This window comes from Pinus tabuliformis, chromosome 7 (genome assembly GCF_031772625.1).
Source record: "Pinus tabuliformis cultivar Carrire ecotype Pingquan chromosome 7, CPIR1, whole genome shotgun sequence".
NCBI lineage: Eukaryota > Viridiplantae > Streptophyta > Pinopsida > Pinales > Pinaceae > Pinus > Pinus tabuliformis.
The window spans coordinates 1,018,696,018-1,018,702,364 of record NC_142293.1 but is presented as its reverse complement, the minus strand read 5'-3'; positions in this window follow the sequence as shown (position 1 = coordinate 1,018,702,364).

Genomic DNA, 6,347 nt, shown 5'->3' with positions numbered 1-6,347 from the left:
TATATTGTATTTGGGCAGACTCATTGTTCAGGGAGTTGCCCCTCCCTTTACACTGTGCAATTGTGTTCTTCATGTATAATCGCTGATGATAATTGCCTATGCGTATGGGTGTTCATTGGCATAAAGGAAACATAATAATACTTGGTTGCGAAAAACAAACTAAGTAGACTAATGGTTAGGCGTAGTCCATGAACATAAGTATTGGTGAAAAGAAAGTGTTCGGTGGCGCCGCACCTTGCCAAGTACAGCTGAAAGAGTACTGTAGGCCTGGGGGCGTGACACGCGGGGTTCCCATGTCGCTCGCACCGTGTTGGGGATGGCGCACGCCCCTTGATACCTGCACGATGGGCAAGCCACCGACGGAAGGCGCGCGGGCGACCCTTGTTGCGTGCCCGGATGAAAGAGGTGACCATGTGCGGACGAGTTAGGATGCGGGCAGGTGTGCGACGTGCGGCGACGGGTGTAATCGGCGAGGTGTTGGAGCCGACCCATGGGTGCGACGGTGCACACGAAGGGACGCGGCGGTTCGTTGGAATGGGGCGTGTCGAGGTTATGTGGCAGGTCAGCCGGGCATGCATGTTGATGGAGCCGACCCTTGTTATCCTCGAGAGACACGGCCCTTGGGCGAAAGGATGCGTATAAGTAAGGAGGATGGCGTTCGACGAAGGGACATCGAACTCAGACTTCCACATCGCAGAATAAGTGCGAAGGAAGGAGTTGGGCGGAAACGGAAGGAAGAGAAGGACGCGGGTAAGAGGGCCGCACCGACGGGCGGATTACAGAGCGGGTCGGGCTTGGTAGCGCGGACAGGCAGAGCGGGGCGGGTTACCGTCCGGGCAGGCAGGCCGCACTGCATGCAGGCCATGCGCCCTCACTATGCACCGCACCGACGGGCAGAGTTTGGGCGCCGCGGAAGGGAAATTCGGGCGGACAGGTTCGCAGTTCAGGTGTGGAGTTGTGTCATGCAGGCTGCGAGCCAGTGCAGCACAACCACACGACACGACAGGTTGAAAGAATAATTGAAGAAGATAAATTTATGGTAAGTTATTTTCACTGCATTGTTAAGAACACTTACTGGAAAATTGACCGAGTGTTGAAGTAGGTGCAGACCGTGTACTCAAGTATTGGTAAAAGGAAAAAGTACGGTGGTGCCGCACCCGCTTATGCGTGGTTGAAATACTACCACTAGGATAGGAGCGTGACATGGGGTCTCGCGGTCCCTCCTCGACAAAGGTTGCCAAATTGCGGGGTACCCAGGGATTCCATGTCCCGCATTGTCGAAAGCATCCCAAGTGCGGGAAATTTGGGGTTTGCATGTCTCGTCGCGATGGAAATCGCCCCAAGTGCAGTAAACTTGGTGTACATCGAGCCTGCAACCTCACATCAAGAAAAAAGCTCGGTTGGTCAAGAGAATGAAGGTTTATTCATTGGTAAAGGACCTCGCTAAGGATCAAAGGTTGGAGTCTCTTCTAGAGCTAGTCCACCATGGACTATCAAAAGTTGAAAGAAGGACAGAGTGCCGGGGAACGAAGCGCCGAAGAAACAAAGTGCAGAGAGGAGGAAGGACTCGACTTGTGCTTGGCGGATATTATTGTCAAGGGTCTAGGGCTTCGCAATGACCAATAAGAAGCTTCAATGAGGGAAATTTACGAAAGGGTTTTCCTCTCTGAGAGAGAGAGAGAGAGGTTTTTCCCTGGTAGAGAGCCAACATCTTGTGTTCTTGTTCTTATGTTTTTGGCACCAGTTTGACGAAAGTAAACACACATGCATTAATAAGAAGAGAAGAATATTAAGATAACACGATAAATTGCAAAAGCGCTTCACAAATTGTTATCAAGTCTAGAAGAATCCCGCTATACCCCATTGCCCTAGATTCTTCAACGTGGTATCGGAGCTAAGGTGACACATCAAGGAAAGGGAATCTCAAGAACATCCGCAAGGTTGAAGCGTCAAGCCAAGAAGTCTCAATCACATCAAGGACAAGAAGGTCTACCATCTATCATTCCTCATGGAAGACTACAAAGCAAGAAGAAACGCCTTGTATAAAGGCACCTACAAGAAGAACAAATCAAAGAGGGACCTACATCAAGCTACACCATCTTGAAGAATGAAAGGCACTACGAGTCAAGTCATCAAGCAAGTCCATTTGAAGAAAGCAACTTGAACAACATCAAGATCTAAGGAAGGCAAGCCATCAAGTCTTCAAGAAGAAAGCAAGTTCACTACATCTCAAACTCTATCAAGTAAGTATATGTCCCCTTCTGAGTATACCTCAGTGTATTTTTGTAAGGAAAGTATCAAATTGGTTGGGGCCACTACATGTCCAAAGTCGAACGGTTTGGATGCCAAGAGTATGGACGCTACAAAAGGGATTTTCCTAAACTTAAGAAGGACAACAACAACAAGAGAAAAAGGGAAGAAGCTCATGTAACTCAAGAAGTGAAAGAAGACGACAAGAAGCAAAAGAAGGAAGATCCTCCTAGGACTAAGTCAACCTCTTTGCTTAAAGTCTTCTTTCAAAGGGGGTAGAGGTCTCATTGGGGGTCCCATTTATGGGATTCAAGAGAGGATGATATAGAGGCGAGAGCAGATGAAGTAAGAAAGGCTACACCAATCGAGGAGAACTATCAAATAAAGCCGCGATGATAAAAGCATAATCAAGGTGAGGTATGTATGCATCAAAGTTTAAGTCATGTCGCCATATATATTGATTGGGTCATGGGAAAAGTTCTAGAATCACGATCAAGAATAAAAGGATCTCTTTCGCCAACGACATGCTCGGAGGCATGTGCTACAGTGGAGTAAAGGTCAACATGAAGAAGTGCTCTCATAAGGAGTATAAGGTGGTTGACCAATCAATCCAATAAGAAGCAAATGAAGAACATCGCGGTCACAAAGAATAACTATTTGACAAGATTCCTCAACATCTCTCGAAAGAAGGCACGACAACTCTGACAAAGGAAGAAAAAGATAAAGGACCCTTGAAACCTACGAAGGCCTTGGAGATAGTAAGGTGCAGATAACAGATTCAACTCTACAAATATGTCATGATGAAGAGCAATTTCACGATGAAGACATGAAGGGCCACTAAATCAAAGTACGGGAACAAGCGAGTACAACTAAGCATCCATGTGATAAGTGTTATGAAGGATAGACAAGGTGACAAAGGAGTAGCTAGATGACAAAAAGGCCCCGATATATATCAAGAAGGCCACTTTCCACGAAGGGAGCAATGACATGAAAAACCAGGGGGGAAAGTGATCGATGGCCGGTACCCTGCCAAGAAGAAGTTCAAACAAAGACTTCATGACATCGAAGGAAAGAAGGAGATCAAGCGACTGAAGGAGCCACGAAGAAGACGTTGTTGATGAATGGACAAGTCCCTAGCTAAGAGGGAGTTCTAACAAGTTCCCAAATACAAAGGAGCTTGGGCAAGTTCCTTGTCAGAGGAAACTTGGGCATGTCTTCCCCAATCAAGGAGAAGAGATAGACACAACATTCTTGTCTTCACTTGGCAAGAAATAACGGGAGGATTGGGCAATCATTTGGCATCTGATGCTCTTTGAGGATGTGTAGGGCACCCAAGACAAGAGTAGGCAAGCAGAGCGATATTCTTTGAGGGATGGGAACCCAAGACAAGAATTGTCCTGGAAGGTCATACTCAGGGAACACCTTGGTGGGTATGTACCTTTAGAGACAATGACCAAGGTGTTTATAAGCCATTGGCCTCACCAACATTGTGCTCTGGTAATATGACAGATAAAGCTGCTAGTCAAGGCCTTGCTATGAACAATGTTGGCTAATATGATGCTATAAAATATGGGTTGCCAATCCAGTTTCTCTTATGTGAATTATTCAATATTGAAAAATAGCCAAACACCTTGTAATGATTTAGGAATACCTCCCTAGTTGAGAGGGGTGTTGAAGAAAGTGTAACTTGGTTCGGTCTTCATAAATGTACTTTTGATATTTGTATTTATGCAGGAAAATAAATAAATAAATAAATAAATATATATATATATATATATATATATATATATTTTTTTTTTTCATTGAGTTTCTTGCTCATTTAAATAGGCCTAGCACATGTTAAAGTGTTATAAAGAGTCAAAAGAAAATGTTGAAGATATTAAGGGCATGTTACCCCAGGTATATTTATGTATTAGATTCAAAGATATTCCTACCCTCGTGCCTTCGTTCGGGTCGTGCGCCCGTTCAAACCCCAAATTTCCTTCGGGCGGGCCGGGTCATCCCGTGCCATGCCGTGTGTGGGGGTGCGCAGGCACACGTGGGTGTACCGAAAATGCCAAGCCATGACCGCTCATGTGCCTTCTTTGTTCGGGCCGTACACCCACAAAAACCCCAAATTTCGTGCGGCGATTCGGGTCGGCTCGCCCAGGGCGGGTCGGGTCATGCCGTGCCGTGTGTGGGTGCCCCGGCACACATGGCTGTGCAAAAAATTCTAAGTCGTCACCACCCGTGTGCCTTCTGCACATTCGTGCGGCCCGTTTGCCTGACGCTCTCTCGGGCCTTCGTTCAGGTCGTGCACCCATGGAAACCCCAAATTTCGTTCAGGGCGTGCACACATGGAAACCCCAAATTCCGTTCGGGCGGGTCGGGTCGTGTCGTGTGTGGGTGCCCGTGCAAACGCGTTCGGGTGAGTCGAGTGGGGTTGATTCGTGCCGTGCCGCGCGTGGGTGCTCGGGAACATGTGGCCGTGCAAAAAATGTTAGGGCATGACCACCCATGTGCCTCCTTCACGTTCGCGCGACCTGTTTGCCCGACGCTCCATCGTGCCTTTGTTCGGGCGGGTCGGGTCGTGCTGTGCGTGGGTGCTCGGGCACACGTGGCAGTGCCAAAAATGCTAATTCATGACCCTGTGCCTTCTACATGTTCGTGCAGCCCGTTTGCCCGACGCTGCCTTGTGCCTTCGTTCGGGTCGCGCACCCATGGAAACCCCAAATTTCCTCCTCTATCTAACCCCAAATTTCGTTTGTGTTGTGCATATAAGGAAACCCCAAATTTTTTTCGGGTCGGGTCGTGTCGTGTCGTGTGTGGGTGCCCGTGCAAACGCGTTCGGGCGGGTCGAGTCAGCTCGCACAAGGCCAGTCGGGCCGTGTCGTGCCGTGTGTGGGGCCCGGGTACACGTGGGCGTGCCAAAAATGCTAATTTGTGACTGCCCGTGTGTCTTCTGCATGTTCGTGTGGCCTGTTTTCCTAATGCTCCCTTGTGGCTTCATTCAGGTCGTGCACCCACGAAAACCCCGAAATTTCGTTCGGGTCGTGCGCCCATGGAAACCCCAAATTTCGTTCGGGCGGGTCGGAACGTGTCGTGTGTGGGTGCCCGTGCACACGGGTCGGGTCGTGTCATGTCGTGTCGTGTGAGGGCACCCAGGGTGGCCATATAAAAAATGCTAAGTTGTGAAGGGGGGTGGGCCTCATGCACTATCGTGCCGCCCGTTTGCCCGAATCTCCCATGTGACTTCGTTTTGGTCGTGTGTCGAAGCCCATGTAAACTCGTTCGAGCGGCTTGTTTGCCATGTAAACACTCATTTAGGCGGGTCGTTTGCCCGGATCTCCCTTGTCGTTTCATTTCTGTCACGCCCCCAAGTCTACGGCAATTTTTTTGACCGTGCCCGGTGGGGTGAGGCACCACCGAACGCTCCCTTTTTAACAAGTTAACGTTTATGGACTACGCCTTAACCAATATAATCAGCTTTAAACCGATATAAACATGTCTTCACTTATAATCATAAGTATTAATCTTCATCATTCTTCATAAACCATTCTTAACATTATCATATGCAATTTAACCGAATAACAATTGCAAAACAACCGAGAAGAATGGGAGGGGCAACTCCCGAAAAGTCTGCCCGAATATATATTATGAACTCTTTTCAATAATACAATACACAAGTGTGCCTGGCTAAACTCCAAGGCCAACACTTAGAATGATTTATAATCGAGGCGTAGAACAGCCTTACAACACATATGCCAACTCCTGGTAGAAGGGTGCTCAATTGAGACACGAGACCTTCTCCTTTAAGTCCCGCATAAACTTGCTCTACAAGACCTCCTTTCTAGCCTCCAACCGAGAATGATTCACGCACTTCCCTTATTCTCAATGCGCATGAGGCATGCGCATTTTACCCCTAAGAAATGCGCACTTCTTCCTTGTTCTTGAGCGAAGGAAGCCAAGTGAAGATCGATGGATCAAATGGCATCTCATCATGCCATATATATATATGCATATCATCATCTCTCCAAAGGATGCGTCCATTCATGAGGCCGACTCCTCAAATCATAATGATATGCCTGATATACATGTCAGCTTGACTTTTTTAACCA